Source organism: Chlorocebus sabaeus, chromosome 25 (assembly GCF_047675955.1).
Source record: "Chlorocebus sabaeus isolate Y175 chromosome 25, mChlSab1.0.hap1, whole genome shotgun sequence".
NCBI lineage: Eukaryota > Metazoa > Chordata > Mammalia > Primates > Cercopithecidae > Chlorocebus > Chlorocebus sabaeus.
Window position 1 is genome coordinate 72,792,851 of NC_132928.1, and position 9,361 is coordinate 72,802,211.

General features: G+C 47.3%; 1 long non-coding RNA gene across 1 annotated transcript; it reads left to right on the plus strand.

The window, feature by feature from the left end:
* The first annotated feature begins 348 nt into the window (after positions 1-348).
* On the plus strand, positions 349-3,832 carry LOC140710296 (uncharacterized). Its single transcript, XR_012091312.1, has 3 exons — positions 349-537; positions 1,385-1,511; positions 1,983-3,832. It is a non-coding gene; the product is annotated as an uncharacterized lncRNA (long non-coding RNA).
* Positions 3,833-9,361: the final 5,529 nt, after the last annotated feature.

Genomic DNA, 9,361 nt, shown 5'->3' on the forward strand with positions numbered 1-9,361 from the left:
GGCTGAGAATTGACATAATGTTCAGTGAAGACTCTAGGAGACGTAGGAGGGGTTCATAGGCTCGAGGAAGCAGTATTGAAATGGTGGGCCATGGGCCTACAGTGGAGTACAGGATGGATGAAGTCAGAAAGAGTACTTGGCAAGTGGCAGAAGAGTTAGTAGTCAGAGAGGGATACCTCTGGGCCCAATATTTTTGTAGTGAGACAGTTATGTGTGACTCTGAGCATAGCCATAGGCATAGCCATGTGGATGACCAAAGAAGGCAACGAGGAAGGTGAGTGGTCAGCTCAGGAATGGACACCCTGAGGCTGAAGACACTGCGAATTCCCAGGAGATGCAGCAGAAAAGAATAAGCTGGTGTGGGACTCACTGGGGAAGGTGAGGTACGTCCCTGTGTCCCAAGAGGAAGAGGGCAAGAATGAAGAGTGTACAAGAAATATGAATTGCCAAGAGACTCTAGACAGTGCAGGAGCACAGCTGCAGAGGCCTCCGGAGAGCAGCCCACCATCTTCATTCCCAGGGACTGACATGGCAAAGGTATAGATGTCTTTGCACCCACTCCCCACCATCTGGCTCCTGCAGGGACCCTGACCAGGGAGAGCCGACTTCAGAGAAGGCAAATATGCCAAAACCCATGTTACAGAGACATTCGTGTGGTATCTCGCCTACTTGTGCAGGCAGAGAAAGACTTGGCATCTCTCCCAAGCTGTATTCTTGACTCACTCTATGAATGAGGGCCTCAGATTTTCCACCTATTAAATGGGATAATAATTCTTGACATCTACTTGCTTCACTTGAACACTATGAATATAAAAGTTTTCCCAAGTGCATTGAGCACACATTAAAAGACTCTACCTAAACATTAGTGCACTCACTGCTGGATTGTCTTGGACACCAATCAACTTAAATGGATAATAATAAATTCCTCTGCCTATCTTTGTTGAGAGATTAAAAGAGGGAGAATCCCACAAGACCTTGCTTCTAGAATCCTCTGCTCTATAAAGTCTCTCAGGAAGTCTCTTAGGAAAGGAGTCTGAGGATGCACTCAGATGCAAGAGGTGTCTAGAACTGTTTCTAGAGCCTGAGCCATCTGGACTAAAGCATACAGCACAAGAGAATGAGGATGGAGTTGGGTAATACTTTGGGACCATGGGCAGATATAGAGTAGATTCCAGGTTCGTTTACTCATTCACGTGTTCATTTATTCCGTACAATTTCACAGAGCTTTTTTCATGGGCTCCCTGCAAAGCTTCTAACCACCAACCCGAGCATCTGGTTGCCTCTGTCTGGCCGCAGAACCAGCTCTCCCTGGCTGGACTTGTCTTCGGAGTCAGGTTGCTTGCCTTGCAGCCCCGCACCCACTCACATTCTCCTCACTCTCTAGGTCCATGAGGTGAGATCGCTGACTGGCAGAAGGAAGCTGTTCTCTGGGGTGTGTGTGACCCAAAGACCAATGGAGGGAGGAAGAACAGATGCTCCAAATGGCCACTGCACTTCTCCAGTGTCTGCAGGTGAGATTTCCGTGGGGGCGAGGTGTACAGTCATCTTGTCCAGCTGAAGTTTCCCACCTCCCTAAGGAGTTTGTAAGTGTCTCAGGCTTAAGGATCTGAAATCTCTTAACCCGCAGGATGGTTCACACAGTAGGAATGTGTTGAATGCAACTGGATAGATGATTTAGTCCATAAATTTGAGGACTGGATCATTCCCTTTAAGCTCCTGCTGGGTTAGGCAGATGCCGCAGAGGCTTCCCTTGCTCTTCCATAATATGTTGGCTTGCAGTTCCTTATTTTAACTAGAAGTGAAAGGCACAGATCAGAACAGCAACAAAGATGCTGCCCTTAAAGGCTCAGTCCCGTTAAATTAACCCCAAGCAGTGTCTCATTTAAATGGGCTGCCACTTGCCAGGGTTTATAAAACCAAGTTTAGAAAGAACCGGAACGGAAATTCCCCTCGGATCCTGAATTTCTTCCATTCCCGCACAGGGGTTTAAAGAGGCCCAAGACTGACAGAGCTTTCGAAGCCTTTCCTGCTCCATGGGACTCACCTGAGCCTAGTCACGTTTCTGTTGGCGTAAGGAAGAACATTTTGCAACCACATCCACCCAATGATAGAATGGGAGTCCTCTCCACAGAGTGAGGGTGGACCCTGTGTTTGCTGCAAAGGCTGTGCCACTGTCCACGTGGGATGCTGTAAAAGGGACTCCTACCTGGGTGAACGGTGACACCAGCAGACCTCTAATGTCTTTTCCAACTCGAGGTTTCTTTAATCCTGTGGTTTCAAGGCCGGGTGAGGTGGCTTACACTTGAGACCAGCCTGGTCAACATGTTGAAACCCTGTCTCTACTAAAAACACAAAAATTAGCTGAATGTGGTGGCTTGCACTTGTAGTCCCAGCTACTCGGGAGTATGAGGCAGGAGAATCGCTTGAACCTGTGGGGAAGAGGTTGCAGTGAGCCTAGATCGCGCCACTGCACTCCAGCCTGGACTACAGAGAGAGACTGCATCTCAGAAACAAAAACAAAATCCTACGGTTTCAGGTAATGGGACTCTGGAAAGAATGATGGCAGGACATAGGCTCTGAATCTACAAGAGAGAATGATGGCTTGAGAAGCAGAATTGATTTGATGTTGGGGGCCATCCTCGCTAACAGGTTCCCCCATGAGCAAGCTAATCCAATTCACGAGACAGAAGCTGGTCATTTGGATAGCTGGAAAAAAAAAGCATCACCCATGACCCAGTTTCAGTGACAGTGCACAGTAATGGCCTCAATTAGGCGGAAATTGCGGGCGCTCCTGTTCTGCTTCTCCACGCTCATCCTCCTGGGCACTTTGCACCTAGATGGCGATGTGCGGTTGGTACACAATGTGTGTGAAAGGCGCTGGCATAAAAGTGGTTTTATGGCTGTAGCTTGGGTTTGTAAGCAGAGCAAACAGAAAAAAAAACTCAGGAATAAAAGGGGCAATAAAATAATTACATAACGCTTTGAACTCACACTAAATACCACCTTTATTTCAAGGCTCTCAATGTGTTTCACAGGCAAGTTTAGAACTGTAGTTGAATCCCCTTTTATCACAGGAGAAACTGAGTCACTGTGTAGCAAGGGCTGGAGGGCATACAGAGTTAGTTATAAGGGAGGGCTCTGGGAGACATCCCCACTAGAAGCCCTTCAGGGGGCGGGCCAGTGGCAGAGCACCCCTGACCACACCTTTGTTCTGCATTTATATGTGCAGATTCTTATCCCTACGTATAAATTCTACCCGCACATCCTGAGCCATGTCTGAGCTCCTTGACTGTGGCATTAACAATAGGAATAACAACACTTACCAGTTTTGACGCCTACCGTACATCAGGCACTGCCTCCCCTACACCTCATTACCATCTGTGAAGTTGGTGTTATTATCCTCATTGTGTAAATGGAGACAATAAGAGGTGCAATGCTCTGGCCAGGTGACACCCCACACCCTCCAACCCCAAACACACACACACACACCGGAGGTGGCCTCGGAGCACACACTTTCCTTACCAGGGACTCCTGCTTCCAAGATTAAAGAACCAGGGTAACATTTTTCCAAAGAAGCCAGAAACTTCCATTTATCCCTCCAGTCTTCGTTTCAGAATATGGAGAAGACCAGGACAGATTCTGACAGGCTTCCCTTAGAGTTGAGGAAAACAGTTTGGGAGACAAACAGCTAAAAAAACAAAACCATGAAGTGAGCTGGACAGGCATTCTAAGATCTAACTGTAAAGAGCTCCACAAAAGTTATAAGACATTATTAAATAATGGAGAGAATTCCAGAGCTCCAAAAATACTACTATAGAGTGTTCAAATGAGGAAGAAGAATCTTTTTCTTTCTTTTTCTTTCTTTTTTTTTTTTTTTTTGTTGTTGTTGAGATGAAGTTTCACTCTGTCACCCAGGCTGGAGTGCAGTGGTGCGATCTCGGCTCACTGCAAGCTCCGCCTCCTGGGTTCACACCATTCTCCTGCCTCAGCCTCCCCAGTAGCCAGGACCACAGGCAACCGCCACCACGCCCGGCTAACTTTTTTGTATTTTTAGTAGAGACAGGGTTTCAGCGTGTTAACCAGGATGGTCTCGATCTCCTGACCTCGTGATCCACCCACCAAAGAATTTTAAAGTATTTATTGTTCTTGGATTCTGTGTGTGTGCATGGCTGTGTGTGTGTGTGACTGTGTGTTTACTATTCAAAATTTGAAAACCGTCCCATTGAATGTATTTTAATTGTGTAATATGGGAACAACTCAAGAGTGACAAGATTACATGTCACTGACACAAGCACTACCCACTGTGGATTCTGCGGGACTCAGTCACTCCTTCTAGGGCATGGCCACAGACCCTCCTGGTTCCAAGGGAACTCTGGCTAGGTGTTCATCAAACCCTCTTCCCTTTCCTCCTGGACAAGATGGGCTCTATTTCCCAGACTCTTTGCAGTTGAGCATAGCCATGTGACTGGGTTCTGGCCAATTCTCCCTCTTCCAATGATCTGTAAAACTTCCTGGGCCAATCACGGTGGCTCACACCTGTAATCCCAGCACTTTGGGAAGCCGAGGCGGGTGAATGACCTGAGGTCAGGAGTTCAAGATCAGCCTGGTCAACATGGTGATACCCCGTCTCTACTAAAATTACAAAATTATCCTGGCATGGTGGCGCATGCCTGTAATCCCAGCTAGTTGGGAGGCTGTGGCAGGAAAACTGCTTTACTCTGGGAGGCGGAGATTGCAGTGAGCCGAGATCTTGCCACTCCAGCCTGGGTGACAAGAGTGAAACTCCGCCAAAAAAAAAAAAAAAAAAAAAAAAAAAAGCTTCCTGGGCAATTCTCCACTGTCTTTCACTACCATCTGTCTCCTGGAGGCCAACACCTGAGGGATCTAGAAAACACACATTAAGGACGACAAGAGACTTCATCTGCCTGGAACCTGAGGGGCTGGATGGGACAGGACCCCTTCCCCATTCCCTGCTGCTGATTAAATGTGACTGATTTGATGTTGAAAGCCATCCTAACTAATAGGTCCAACATGTGCAAGCTAATCCAATTCGTGAGGTAGACCCTGATCATTTGATTGCTTAAAAAAAAAAAAAAACACACACACAGAACAGTTTCAATGACAGTTATAACATGTTATAAAATGTTATAATAGCCAGCATTCCCTTCACTAATAGAGTAATTTAGAGATAAGAATCCGCCCTTTCCAGGAAGGTGAAAAGTTTGATGATCTTCTCCCCCTGATAACACAGTAGAAAGAAGCCAGAGGTGCAGAGATATTGTGTCGTTTTCTTTGTTGAAGTGGTGGCCTGCGATAAAACTCAGCTTCTTCAGTACCCTTCCTGGAGGCTCTAGGCTGAGGATGACAAATTGGTTTTGTCTTGAAGCTACCTGCAAATGATTGCTAGTCACTGCCTGCACTGAGGATTCTGAGGCCAAGTCGAGGCTTAGCAGGAAAGAATACTGTGACCTACATGACTTCTCAGCCAAACGCACAGAACGGGAATGGCCACACGTGCCCTCATGTCAGCCAGTGTTCCCAGGGGCTTGTCCACGGGCAGATTCCTTCAGAACCCCTTGGGATGCTTGCAATAATTCCATCTCAAAGCCCTCACCCTCACCTCTCAAGGTCTACTCAATTAAAATCTTTGGGCATGGACCCTGGAAATCTGCAGTTGTCTCATCTTTTTGTGGAATTTTGATGTACAGTCAGCTTTGGAAATCACCCAGGAGCCTGTAGGCTCCTGCACAGGCGGTGCAGCAAAGTGGCAGCAAAGGTGGGCTGCCTTCACCACCGAGAGCGGGTAAATTAGGGATAATAATAACACCTTCCTCATAAGGACGGTGGAAAGATTAAAGGAGATTTTACATAATAAGCACTCAACAAATATTAACTTTTATTATGTTTTCTTCTTCTAAGAGTCTATAAGAGGCCTTTTGCCCAAGGCCATGGGCACAGGTAAAAACACCGTTTTCTAAGATTTCCAGATGACCTGGACAGCACCATCACGTGCCCAGGCAGTGTGGATATAGCAACATCCAGGGCTTGGATGCGGGCATGGTCTTTGCTCCCTGCTTACAGCTGTAAGCAGCTCCACCTCAGTTTCACATCCAAGCTGGCTAAGAGCCCTGGACAAAGAGAATCGGTTGAGAGGAGCTCAGAGGAAGACAGGAGCTGAGTACACAGAGATGCTGACTTGGTCATGACCATCATCGTTACAGTGCCAGGCAGTGCTGCTGGTCATGGTGACACTGGCACAGGTGGTCTCAATGTGATGTGATGGTGGCGTGCCAACCAATATTGTTGATGTGGGTTCAGGGCTGCGGGAGAACAATGAGCTAGACCTTCCTCTAACCTCACATCCTAAACTTTACTGCCTTTCTTTCTTACGGCATTTTCACCATCTCTGCTTTATCAGTGGTCACATCCTAGCTCTGAGCGCTCATCTCTCAATAATATGATGAGAGAGGAAGGAAAAGGAAAACCTCTCTCATTTTCCAACTCATACGCATAAAGATACAAATAAACAAAACTCCTGACTCTTGTGAATGTCACCAAGAAAAAAATTAGTTGGAAGACTAGCCAGTAACTTACAAATCAATCCAGAAGTTTCTGGAAATGAGCAGGAAGCAAAGCACACCAGGGGTTGGCAGCTTTCACTGTAGCCGAGGTCTTGCACTGTCCAACCTGATGATGAGGTGCTTCCCTGAGACCCTGGCCATTCTGCCAGCCCCATGGCACCACTGCTAGCAGATACGGGATGCTGGGACCTCCACAGCCCACCTTCAGCTCAAGTCTCCAATGTCCCTGGGCTGATTCTCCTCACTCACTGCTCACTCAGAGTCCCAGGCAGGGGTCCAGCTGGCCAAGCTTTGGTCCTGTGTCCACACCCCACTGCCAGGGGTCTAGGAGAGCTAGTAGCCAGCCTTTCCTGTTTCCCTGGTGGATGGCAGAGTTCCAATATAAGAAGTGGGTTCAAATGCAAGGCAGCCAAAAACCAGGAAATATTTAGTTCACTCACCTAATCCTGGCTATTTTCAGCTGATCAACAAACAGAAAAGCAGAAAACCCCAAATTTGACTGCCCTGTCTGCTTATCCTTCTGTGAGCCCTTCTAAGCAGGCTTTGGAGGAGAGCCCCACATGCAGCTGTGGGGTTTAATTAAATTCTGTTCAGGAGGAAAAGATAGAGGTGGTTGTCAGGCATGTGGCTCAGTTGACTATTCAGAGTTGGAGTCTTTGCTTTTGGGCAGTGAGGTCTCAGGAGCCAGGGGACTTCGGCCAGTCCCAGTGAACTGACTGAAGGGTCGTTAGTGGAAGGAAGAGGAGCCATGGGGCCCCAGGAAGATCAGGAGCCCAGACGTGCCTAGTTCCAGCACATTCTGTGGGGTCGTTCACCAGCCAAGGAGCCGGGAAGTCTGAGCTCCAGCCCAGCCCTGCCTTTGCTTCTGGCATAACTTTGAGCAGATCTTTCAACTTTTGTGACTCAGTTTACTCACTTGCCAAATGGAGATAATCATATGGCACTCAAAAGACTTGTGTAAGACTCTAATGAGTGTTTATAAAGCACTTTGGAGAGGTTTATAGTTATTTGAGCTGGGAAAGGAATTACAAATTATTCAGGAGTAAACAGTATTTAGAATCTGAATTTTTCAGCCACCAACAGGTTTTCCTAGATGTTCATAAGACTGTCATAACAGGACACCCTGGAGTTCCATCCATGCCAGTTGGTTTCATTCAGAGCAGCTCTCCTCCCTGAAAAGTGTATCACAGGCTTGGGGAGGGTCATGCAACCACATACGGCACATTTTACAGCTCATGAGACAAGAAAATGACTGGATTTAGAAATGGAAGTCACAAGCTCGAGATTTTCATTTTCTTTTCTCTTTTTTTTCCTTTCTTCATTTTAATTTTACTTTTAGAAACCGGGGATAGCATCAGAGCAAGTCTCCATAGACTTGCTTTGAAAGCCAGATAGCCTGGTGTGGTTGCATGCACATATAATCTCAGCTACTCTGGAGACTGACGTGGGAGGATCGCTCGAGCCAGGAGGTCAAGGCTGCAGTGAACTAAGACGGCGCCACTGCTCTGCAGCCTGGGCAACACAGCAGGAAGATCCTGTCTCAAATAATTGAATAAATGAATGAGTAATAAATAAATGCCAGATAAACCTGATTTCTCCCCAACTACAACACCTCTTCCCAAACTGGATGTCTGCTACCTACCTCCATGAGAATTTGCACTGCATGTGATAGTAACAGATACCCATTCACAAAGAAACACATTTCATTCCCACAGGAGTTTGCGATTTTAAAACATAGAGTACTTGTGTGTTAGGAGAAAAATAATAACATCTGCTGAGTCTCCATGTGGAGTGTTGTTCTACATGCTTCCACTTGCCTTTTCTCCCCCTTGTTTGCACAATAACACTGTGAGGGTCGCTAGATGTTCCCATCTCCAGTTTGCAGAGGGGACACTAAACCTAACAGCAGGAAGCTGCCCGATGGCAAAGGCACGGACATGGTCAGTGTGCAGCGGAGCGCACGTGCATGCCTGGGCATACCCTCTTCTGCTTCCGTGTTGTTGCTGCTGCTACACCATCAGCAGCTGTACCTAGTTACCAAACATGCGAGTGCTGTACAAGTATCCCAAACTCTGCCGTAATCCCTTGCCCAGCCACCAGGACCCTGAGCCACCAAGCACAATGAAATAAGCAGGATGTGGAGGGCAAGAGAGAAAGCAGGAGTTCGAGGCGAAAGTTGGTACTCTCTGGTTGTTCTTGGTTGGCCAGAGGAAAGGGAGGGGCAGCAGGAAAAGAGGGGCTCCCTGAACTTTTAATTTTGGTAGAAGAGCCCAACTCAGTTCTTGTTTTACCCTCTGTCTCGAAGACCAGCCTGATCCTGCAGAACCATTTGCTATTGGGTTCCCCAGTGAACACCAGCCAGGAAACCAGAGCGTCTGAGTTTCCTCCTAAGTCATTTCCATGAAGAAGGGTGGCCTTCCCACTCCCGATCCACACTCAGAAGAATGGATAGGAAAAAGGGACCCGTTTTCTCAGCAGATAGCCTCCCTGTCGTCAAATCGTTTTCACGTTTATGATTCCATCTCAGCCTGAAAGAGCAGGAAGTCTTTGAAAAGAGAGAGGGGACATCATCAGAAGGAACCAGGTTCAGAGAGTTTCCCACAAACCACTCAACCTGGCCCTCAACACCCACCCCAAGATGGCAACAAATCTCCATGCCTGCCATAGGTTGGCCATTCAAATTCACTCAACAAACGTGTCCTTGGAATCCCTACCATAGGCTAGCTGGGAGGTTTATAGAAGGATATGAAGGAATCATCCCTGGCCTCCGGCAGATTATA